Raw genomic sequence first — 10759 nt, 5'->3', positions numbered from 1 at the left:
GCATTCTTAGTTTAGTAATTAGTTTAGATAAAACAAACTCCTTTATTTTTAGGCTAGATAATAAAAAGATAGTTAATACTAGTACTTTTAGTTCCTTTGGGTTCGACATCCCGGCCTTGCTATAAGCTATACTGATGTTCGATAAGGTGCATTTGCCTTTGTCGTGATAATAGTTAGTTTTCAAGAACGGACATTCATAAATTATAAAACTTATTGCACGTATCACATCATATCACGGTCAAATTTTTGGCGTCGTTGCTGGGGAACTGAGATATTAGGAACACTTGATTTTTATTACTTTAGCCATTTTATTTTTATTGCAATTTAAATTTTCATTTTTTTCTAATTTTTCGTTTATTCGCTTCTGGCAGGTTTTTTATAGTGCATGACTAGAAGAAACCCGTCGGGACCATTACTTTTTGACAGTGAGATCGATCGTACAGCTTGCAGAAACTGAAGAGGAATAAGACGAAGCCTAAGATATACAAAGGAAGAGCAAGAGGACGACATTCACACCACAACTGAGGAGATGGCTAAAATTCAGGAAAATCCACTACCTTCTGCGATAGCTGGTGATCCAGTAAATCAGAATCCTACTCCACGCACTGTGTACAATTATGGTAAACCTAATTTATCAGGAACTGAGTCAAGTATAGTTAGACCTGCTATTGCTGCAAATAATTTTGAACTAAAACCTAACACAATTCAAATGGTACAAAAGTTTGTTCAGTTTGATGGTTTGTAGGATGAGGATCCAAACAATCACTTGGCGAATTTTCTGGAGTTCTACGACACTTTTAAAATCAATGGCGTTTCTGATGATGCCATTCGCCTTCTGTTATTTCCCTTTTCATTGAGGAACAAAGATAAACAGTGGTTGAACTCGTTACCACGAGGGTCAATCACTACTTGGGAACAAATGACTGAAAAGTTTTTGCTTAAATATTTTCCTCCGGCTAAAATGGCTAAGTTAAGGAATGACATCTCTTCTTTTGTACAGATGGATCTAGAAACACTCTACGATGTATGGGAGAGATACAAGGATTTGTTGAGAAGGCGCCCTCACCATGGGTTACCACTCTGGCTACAAGTTCAAACTTTTCACAATGGCCTGAATCCTTCGACTAGACAGATGGTTACGCAGCCGCTGGTGGGACTATCAACAATAAGACACCTGAGGATGCTTATGAATTTATGAAGAGATGTAACTGAATAATTATTAGTGGAAAGTCATGAGGACAAAGCCAACGAAAGCAGCCGGCGTTTTTAACGTCGATTTGGTCACCATTCTCTCTAATCAGGTAGAACTTTTGAATAGAAAAATTAACAGTTTTCTTGGTTCTTCACAGGTTCACTCAGCTATATAATGCAATGCAAGTGGAGGAGGAACAAGCAATTCAGAATACCCATTTTATGGCCACAACATGGAAAACGAGCAATTAAATTATATGGGTAATAATCCTCGACATCAAAATAATCCCTATAGTAACACTTACAATGCAAGATAGAGGAACCACCCAAATTTCTCATGGGAAGGCCAAGGGAATCAGAGACCACCACTACCTCCAGGCATCCAACAACCACCTTACCAACAAGAGAAAAAGCTGAACCTTGAGGAGATGCTAACAAAATTCATCTCGGTGTTAGAAACTCATTTTTAGAATACCGAGACAGCACTTAAGAATCAACAAGCATCGGTCCAAGGGCTTGAAACTTTGATAGGCCAACTTGCCAAACTCATTTCTAAACGACCACAAGGTAGCTTGCCGAGTAACACTGAATCTAACCTAAGGGAACAACTTAATGCAATTACCATTCAAGATGAGGAAGGGTCAGTCGAACCTAAACCAGAACTGAGGCAAGGAATTATGGTAAGTAAAAGCAAAGGTGAGGTAGACCACAGTGAATAAACACCGGTAAGTAAAGAGTACAAACCTTGAGTGCCATACCCCAATACGACAAGGAAAGACCACACAGACAAACAATTCGGTAAATTCCTTAAATTATTAAAAAATTACATATCAACTTACCGTTTATTGAAGCTTTTTCGCAGATGCCAAACGAAGCCAAATTCTTAAAAGAGGTTTTAACAAATAAGTGGAAGTTGGACGAGGCGTCGCATGTGGAGTTAAATGCAGTTTGCTCAGCTATACTACAGAATAAGCTGGCCACAAATTAAAAGATCCAGGGAGTTTTACGATTCCTTATGTAATTGGTAGATGTTAATAATGCTTTGACTGATTTAGGGGCTAGTATCAATGTCATGCCTTATAAAATGTTTAAACAACTAGGTCTTGAGAAACCCAAACAAACTAGGATGAGCATTCAGCTAGCAAACAAAACAATCAGATTTCCTAGGGGTATTATTGAAGATGTACTCATTAAAATTGACAAATTCATATTCCCAGTTGATTTTGTTGTTCTAGACATAGAAAAGGATAGTGACGTGCCTTTAATTTTAGGAAGGCCTTTTTAGCAACTTCTAGAACTATAATTGATGTTGGGACAGGTGAACTCACACTTCGTGTGGGTGAGGAAACAATCACTCTTCAAGCTCGAAATTCTACTAATGTTGATCATGTGCTGCAACCTTCCTTGCAGGAAATACGTTCGAAAAGCATATATGAGCCCTATTCAAATAACAATAAAGAACCCATCTATGAAAAACGAAGGCTACAATTCGATGAACTAGATGAATGGCGGACATAGAAACCGAAAGCACATGATAGACCAAAACCACCCCATGACAAGCTCAACATTTCACTAAAAAAACTTAAGGTTGGAGACAAAGTACTATTAGATGCAGCAGACACTCGGATTGCCACCTCTGAACCTAATCGAGAAATCCCTCTTACGGTACTTAGCATTTTACCATATGGCACAGTTGAGGTAATTCATCCCAAATTCGGTACGTTCAAGGTAAATAGTACTCATCTAAAACCTTATTTTGATAAAATTGATAGCAGGGATAAGGAGTGTAAACTCCTCGTACCACCATGAGCATACGACAGAGAGGTAAGTCGAGCTTAGACTATAAATAAGCGCTTCTTGGGCGGCAATTCGAGCACTACCGGTGTTAACTTCTTTAAATTTTAGTTTTTAACATTCAAATCCACTAACCGAGACACTGAACACAGGTTTTCTAGAACCACATGGCCAGGCCCATGGGCGTGCCTTAGGCCGTGCCCATACCACGGAAGGTAACACGGCCATGCGATACGGCCATGTGAAAACAAGACATAATTTTTCCCCAACACGGGAATTGATAAGTTGCCACGGCCATGCGACATGGTCATGGGTGAATCTATCAAAACAACACAGGCGTGCGACACGCTCGTGTCTAGAGACCATGGTTGAAACTGAGAAAACAACACGGGCATACGACACGCCCGTGCCCACTACTCATGGTCAAGACTGACAAAATAAACACGGGTGTGGACATCCATACACGGGCGTGGGAGAAGCGAACGAAGTCGCATGGCCGTGTGCATCAACACGCCCAAAGAACACGGGCATGGGCTGAATTTCAGACATGCCCAAATTTGAAAATCATGATACACACAGGCTAAAATTAGGGCACATAGGCGTGCCCCACGGCTGTGTGCCCCAATATCTATATAAACCCCTCACTATTCATCATCCCCTTCCCCAAAAAACTCTAAACCCTAGCTGCCGCAACCTCTCTCCCACCGCCGATCGGTGACCCTAGCTTTCCTTTCTCATTCATTTTTTCCCCTCTCTTTCCCCTTCCCCCTCTTCGCACCCTTGCACGAGTCACATGAGCTCACTACCACTCTCGTGGCTATCCCCAAACAAAGTACCACCACCGCACCATTGCACCTCCAGACACCAATTCTCCACTAATGGTTTTCTCTTCTATTTTACTCTCTTTTTATGCTTACTCTCATAATAATCTTAATTTTTTAGCCTATTATATGCATTTTGCTACTAATTGGTTATCATAGGAATTGTTTCATATACTTTGTTTCATTTTTAAACCATACTTAGCTACTTTCATCTAGTTCATTTTTAATTTAGTTATGCTATCACTTTACTATTTGCCATAGTTGAATTTGATTGCTATTGGTTGAATATTGGTAGTGTTAGTAGTTTAGTTTGCACTTGTTAGTTTAATACATGTTAATCCCTTTTCGAGTTTGCTAGGATTTTCTATCTTTTCTATTCATTAGGCTATAATACTAGTCTTCTTGTAGGTATACCATGTTAACTTCACGTGGCAAGAAGACCGCCGTCCCCGCTTCAAAAATATGGAAGGGACCCGAAGCCACATTGGCAAGCATAACAACTGAAGTGCGCCACCCTTTTCTCCAGTTTCCCTTGGGGCCCCAGGATGAACTTTTTCAGATACTTCGGGCTGACCCCTTGGTGCGGGTCGCTGCATTGACTGGGCCGCACTTGAACAAATCCAACTAGCTGACGCGGTCTGAGCACTTCTAATGACTGACCCATGGGGGCTCTTTTTCGAGATCATCGAGCCGACGTACCTTGAGCTCACACTTGAACTCTTCTTGACCTTCCATCTTCAAGTAGGTATGAGGGAGTTCGACAATCCTAGAACGGTCCAGTTTCGTCTCGGTGGTTTAGTCTGCCAGTTGAGTGTACTTGAGTTCGGCGTCGCTTTGTGACTCTATATGGAGGAGTTCATGGATGACGATGATTTTGACACACTCCATCACCACATCCACTTGTCTCCCTCCAACTACTGGAAGGCCCTCATTCTTGCTTCGACCACCTATGACCCCAGCCGCTCTAAGGCATCGGCCCTCACCCAATCCCTGATGTACTTACACGCCATCTTGGCCCACACTCTGACAGGGCGGTGAGAGAGAACCGGCATCGTTAACACTCACGAAACCTACTTTTATGGAGTATGGCGAACGGGCATGTCTTCGACCTTGCCTATTAATGTCCTCGCCATTTGCCATCAGACAAAGCGACATAGGAAGAGAGTCATATCCATCAGCCCTTATGTGACTCTCCTGGCACGGTATTTTGGCCTCCTCAACATGGCGGCCCAAGCATATTCCATCACCCTCATTGGTCAGATGTCCCCACAAGGCATCTCGAGTATGCTACATATGAGGATGATCAAGCGTCGACGTGGAGTTGACCTACCCCAGTACCGCCTGGTCCAGTCCTTCAAGGAGGAGGACTCGGAGGACATTACTGATGATGTCCCTTCACATCATGAGGACCCACCGTCTCAGCCACCACCCATCCATCATCCAGTTCATGCGGCGGCTTCATACTCTAACATCTCTGAGCGCTTTACTCGATTTGAATAGTAGTGTTTTCAGCGCTTTGATCACATTGATGCTACTCTACATCAGATTTTTCAACACCTCCACATCTCATCGCCACCACCACCTTGCGAACCACCGGCGATGACGATGTTTAAAGACTTTTTATTTTTTATATTTATTTTCACTTTTATCTTTTTTATCTTCTTTAAGTACATTTTATTTTATTTTCCTTTAATATTATTTTATTTCTAGGTTTTATAATTTTTATTGAACAATTTATAGTTTCAGCTATTTCATTACGAGTAATTATGCTTATTTATATTTCCTAAGAGTTCATGATGTTATCACAATTATAAAGAGCTCCAAAGCTCATCATCACCTAGGAACTCGAAACTCCACAAGAAAAGGTTCTCCAAGACTGCGATGTCCTACCTGACCACCACGATAACCTCTTTGCTGGGCACTGTGGTTGCGGACCTAACCTCTACAACCACCGGGTAACAGCCCAATTTAGGGCCTAGTCAGAACAGTGGTCTCGGGAACACAAATCCAAAGTTGGGAAAATTATTTTATTATAATTATGAGATTATAGCATGATTATAATAATGCATGAAAAAATTGGTGAGTCAATTTTAACGTTTGTAAGCCGATTTTGAAAAATGACTAAATTGCATAAAAAGAAAAATTTGCGTTTTAGTGCCCAAATGTGTTAAATAGCTAGATAAATAAATTTGGGGACCTTTAAACGGCAATTAGACCCTTTTTAAGAGGGTTGGCTGGCCATGAGACATAGAGGGAACAAATTTTAAGTGTAGGTAGAATTTGGGAGCAATTTTGACCAAAAAAAGAAGCAAAATAGAAAAAAGTTATCAATTTCTTTTCTTCTCATCTCTTTCCACTAAACTTTTCAGCCATAAAAGGGGGTTTGAAAGCTTAAATTTTTCAGCAACTTATTCCTCTCAAAAGTAAGTAATTTTAATGAGTTTTCTTCAAGATTTTCCCATTTTTGAGACCCTTAAAGCATGAGTTTTCAAATGAGGGTGATATCTTGCAAAATGGTCAAGAGTTTAGGATTTTTCCATGGATGTATTTGTGTTAGTTTCTGAGTTTTTATGGAAGAATATAAGTTCTAACTGTGTTATAAACGACTTTTATGAAAGGTGTTAGCATGAAAACACCTCAAGGGGACTATTTTGTATAAGTTGCAAATTAAGTAATAAGTGTTTGAAATAGTGAGAATTTGGGATTGCTCTAGTAGTAAAAAGAGTTTAGCTAGGCTTGAAATACGAAGAAATTTGATAAAAATTAATTTTTGAGCTTAGGGGTAAAATGGTCATTTTGCCAAGGCCTAGGGGCAAAATGGTCATTTTACCAAAGATGTGAAGTTATGAATGCCTAATTGTAATTAGTAACTAAATGAGTGCATTTTTTTATTATAGATCAAGATTTGCCCAAAATCGAGCCTAGATCGGGGCAAAGCCAAGCAATCCGATTAAGCCGTCTAGTCAAGTATTTTTTTATGTAAACTGAGGTAAGTTGTGTGTAAATAATACAACTATATTGTTAAATGCATGTATTTGATTGTTATTGATTTTGATATAGCATGAATTTCTAGATTTTGAACTGAATATGCATATTTATGATTGAGAAAGTAGAAAGATCTAGTGAGAACCCTAGGAAACAAACCGGATGTTCATGCCATAACATTACAATAGCCAGTGTCTGGGACATGGCATCGTCATTGAGACGAGGGCTAGTGTAAGACGTGTCTGGGACATGCATCAGCCACATTACAATAGCCAGTGTATGACCATGTCTGGGACATGGCATCGGCGTAGAGATGAGTGCCAGTGTAAGACGTGTCTAGGACATGTTCAGAATGATGGAGGGGTTAGGGAAGCCTACCTTCGAATGATGGACTCTTGGTATATAGAGTTCGTTCGTGCAAACCTGAACACTCTACCTCCCCCACCTCCTCAGATTCATCAGTATGCCCCGGTGCCTCCGCAAGGTACGGACATGTTCAGAAGAGAGAAGCCACCGGTAGACAAATCTAGAAACAAGGAGCCAAGGAATTTTGGTCTAGAGTAGATGATGACCTAGACAGAGCGGAGTTTTGGCTAGAAAATACCATGAGGGTATTTGATGAGTTATCATGCACACCTGATGAGTGTGTGAAGTGTGTCGTGTCGCTCTTACGAGACTCAGCTTATCAGTGGTGGAACACTCTTGTGTCTGTTGTACCGAAAGAGAGGATCAGTTTGAAATTCTTCCAAGAAGAGTTTCGAAATAAGTATATTAGCCAGAGGTTCTTGGATCAGAAAAGGAAAGAATTTCTAGAGTTGATGCAAGGTAGTAAGACTGTGACGCAGTATGAGCATGAGTTTGTGAAGCTCAGTAAATATGCACGAGAATGAGTATTCACTGAAGCTACTATGTGTAAGAGGTTTGAGGATGGCCTCAATGAAGACATTCGAGTGTTTATGGGCATCCTAGAGTTAAGAGAATTTGTGGTGCTCGTTGAGAGAGCATGCAAAGCAGAAGAGCTGGTGAAGGAGAGGAGGAAGGCGGCCATTGAGTCTTGAGATTTAAAGAAAAGACAGATGGGGAAGACGCATCAGTCCTCCTCTAAGAGGTCAAAAGAATTTATTACCCGATCAAACATTTCGGTGGGATATTCGAGGAGGAGAAAGAATCAACAGAATATGATGTCTAAAGCCCAGACTACTTCGGTCGCTAATGTTGGTAGTACTCGGCTAGATAAGCAAGAGTATCCACAATGTGGGAGATTCCACTTAGGCGAATGCTGAGTAAATGAGAGGGGCTATTTTAAGTGTGGGTCACTAGACCACTTTATTTGTGATTGCCCTGATAGGGAAGAGAGAGAGAGGAAGTAAGAAATGAAGGCAAGCAGTGCTCCGTGGAGGGGGAGACCACAAAAGGGTCCAGGCAGTGGAGTTAACAGTAGAGGTGCGACTAGAGATACAGTGGTGAGGTCCGAGGGTAGGGCACCTGCGAGGACTTATGCTATTCGTGCCCGTGAGGAGGCAGAGTCTCCCAACATGATCACGTGTACTTTTTCTATTCATGATATTCATGTTGTTGTTTTGATTGATCCGGGGTCTACCCACTCCTAAATTTGTATGGAACTGATTCCTCGAACGAGCATGATAGTAGAGTCTACTGAATTTGTAATAAGAGTGTCCAATCCCTTGGGTAGATATGTTCTAATTGACCAAGTATGTAGGAGTTGTCCTTTGACAATTAGAGGTCATTGTTTTTTGGGAAATTTAATGTTATTGTCTTTTAATGAGTTTGACGTAATCCTCGAGATGGATTGGTTGACTTCTCATAGTGTTGTAGTGGACTGTGGGAAGAAAATTATTGAGTTAAAGTGTGAAGATAGGAATATTCTTCGAGTTGGAGCAGATGACTTGGATAAATCGCCTGTGATAATATCATCTCTGAACGCTAAAAAATATCTGAGAAAAAGGTATAAGGCTTATCTAGCTTTTGTACTAAATACTCAAGTGTCTGAGTCGAAGATTGAGTCAGTACCAGTGGTTTGTGAGTTTATAGATGTTTTTCCAGAAGAGTTGCCTGGATTACCTCCAGAAAGAGAAGTTGAGTTTCGTATCAAGTTAGTTCCTAGCGTAATGCCAATCTCAATTGCACCGTATAAAATAGCCCCCACTGAGTTGAAAGAGTTGAAAGTGCAGTTGAAAGAGTTAACAGATAAGGGTTTTGCTAGACCGAGTTATTCACCATGGGGTGCTCTGGTACTTCTTGTGGAAACGAAAGACAGGTCGATGAGGTTATGTGTCGACTATAGGCAGCTTAACAAAGTAATAGTGAAGAACAAGTATCCCTTGCCGAGGATTGATGATCTCTTCGATCAACTGAGAGAAGCCACTGTATTTTCTAAAATAGATTTGAGGTTGGGTTACTACCAGTTAAGAGTCAAGGAACAAGATGTACCGAAGACTGCTTTTCGGACAAGATATGGGCATTACAAGTTTCTTGTTATGCCTTTTGGATTGACAAATGCCCCAGCGGTATTTATGGACTTGATGAACCGCATCCTCCGACCGTATTTGGATAGGTTCATTGTCGTTTTTATTGATGACATCTTGGTTTATTCGCTTAATGAGAGTGAGCACGCGGAGCATTTGAGAACTGTGTTGCAGACCTTGAGGGATAAGCAACTCTATGCCATGTTTAGTAAGAGCGAGTTTTGGCTCAACAAAGTCGGATTTCTAGGGCACATTATGCCGAGTTACGGAATCAGAGTTGACCAAAATAAAGTCTTAGCTATTGTAGAATGAAAACCACCGAGGAATGTAACAGAGGTTCATAGTTTTCTGGGGCTAGCGGGATACTATAGACGATTTTTAAACTGATTCTCTATGATAGCTACGCCGATAAAAACGCTTTTATAGAAAGATGTCAAATTTGAATGGACAGTAGAATGCCAACAGAGTTTCGAGAATTAAAGGCTTTGTTGATCGAAGCCCCAATTTTAGTGCAACTAGAGTCAGGCAAAGAATTTGTAGTTTTTAGTAACGTCTCCCTAAACAATTTAGGGTGTGTACTCATGCAAGAAGGCAAGGTTATAGCCTATGCCTTGAGACAGCTAAAACCTCACGAGAGAAATTATCCGACCCATGATTTAGAGCTAGTAGCTGTGGTGTTCGCACTGAAGATTTGGTGACACCATTTGTATGGTGAGAGATGCCGAGTATTTACCGATCACAAGAGTCTAAAGTATTTGATGACTCAGAAAGAGTTGAATTTGAGGCAACAATGATGGTTAGAGCTAATAAAAGATTATGAGTTGATTATCGACTATCATCCGAGAAAGGTGAACGCAGTCGCTGACGCTTTGAGTAGGAAGTAGTTGTTTGCCTTGAGAGCCTTGAACGCTCAGTTGACTATATCTAGTGATGGATCGGTCCTAGCAGAGTTGAGGGTCAAACCGACTTTTCTTCATGAAATCTGTGAAGCTCAAATAGATGACGAAAAACTGGAAGTCAAAAGAACTTAGTGTGAATCAGAGATTGAGTTAGATTTTTGTATTAGTACTGATGGTTGTATAATATTCAAAGATAGAGTTTGTGTACCCAAAGATAGTAAGTTCATTCAGAAGATTTTGCAAGAAGCACACAGTGGTTGTTCGTCCATCCACTTGGGTAACGTGAAAATGTATAATGACCTGAAGAAAATGTATTGGTGGTCGGGAATGAAAAGAGACATTTTAGAGTTTGTTTCCAAGTGTCTAGTCTGTCAACAAGTAAAGGCTGAACATCAAGTGCCATCGGGTTTACTTCAGCCTATTATGATTCTCGACTGGAAATAGGATTGTATCACCATGGACTTTATGACTAGTTTGCCACTAACCCTAAAAAAGAAAGATGCAGTATGGGTTATTGTCGACAGACTAATTAAGTCAGCACACTTCGTGCCAGTACGCATCGACTACTCCCTTGAGAAATTAG

At 40.7% G+C, this 10759-nt stretch overlaps 1 non-coding gene across 1 annotated transcript; it reads right to left on the bottom strand.

Moving 5' to 3' along the window:
* Nucleotides 1-967: 967 nt before the first annotated feature.
* On the bottom strand, nucleotides 968-1074 carry LOC121210468 (small nucleolar RNA R71). The gene has a single exon (XR_005905584.1). It is a non-coding gene; the product is annotated as a small nucleolar RNA R71 (small nucleolar RNA).
* Between the last annotated feature and the right edge of the window lie 9685 nt (nucleotides 1075-10759).

Source organism: Gossypium hirsutum, chromosome A11, assembly GCF_007990345.1.
Source record: "Gossypium hirsutum isolate 1008001.06 chromosome A11, Gossypium_hirsutum_v2.1, whole genome shotgun sequence".
NCBI classification, from domain to species: Eukaryota; Viridiplantae; Streptophyta; class Magnoliopsida; order Malvales; family Malvaceae; genus Gossypium; species Gossypium hirsutum.
The sequence above is the reverse complement of the archived record's forward strand: the minus strand, read 5'-3'. Positions and strand labels throughout refer to the sequence as shown.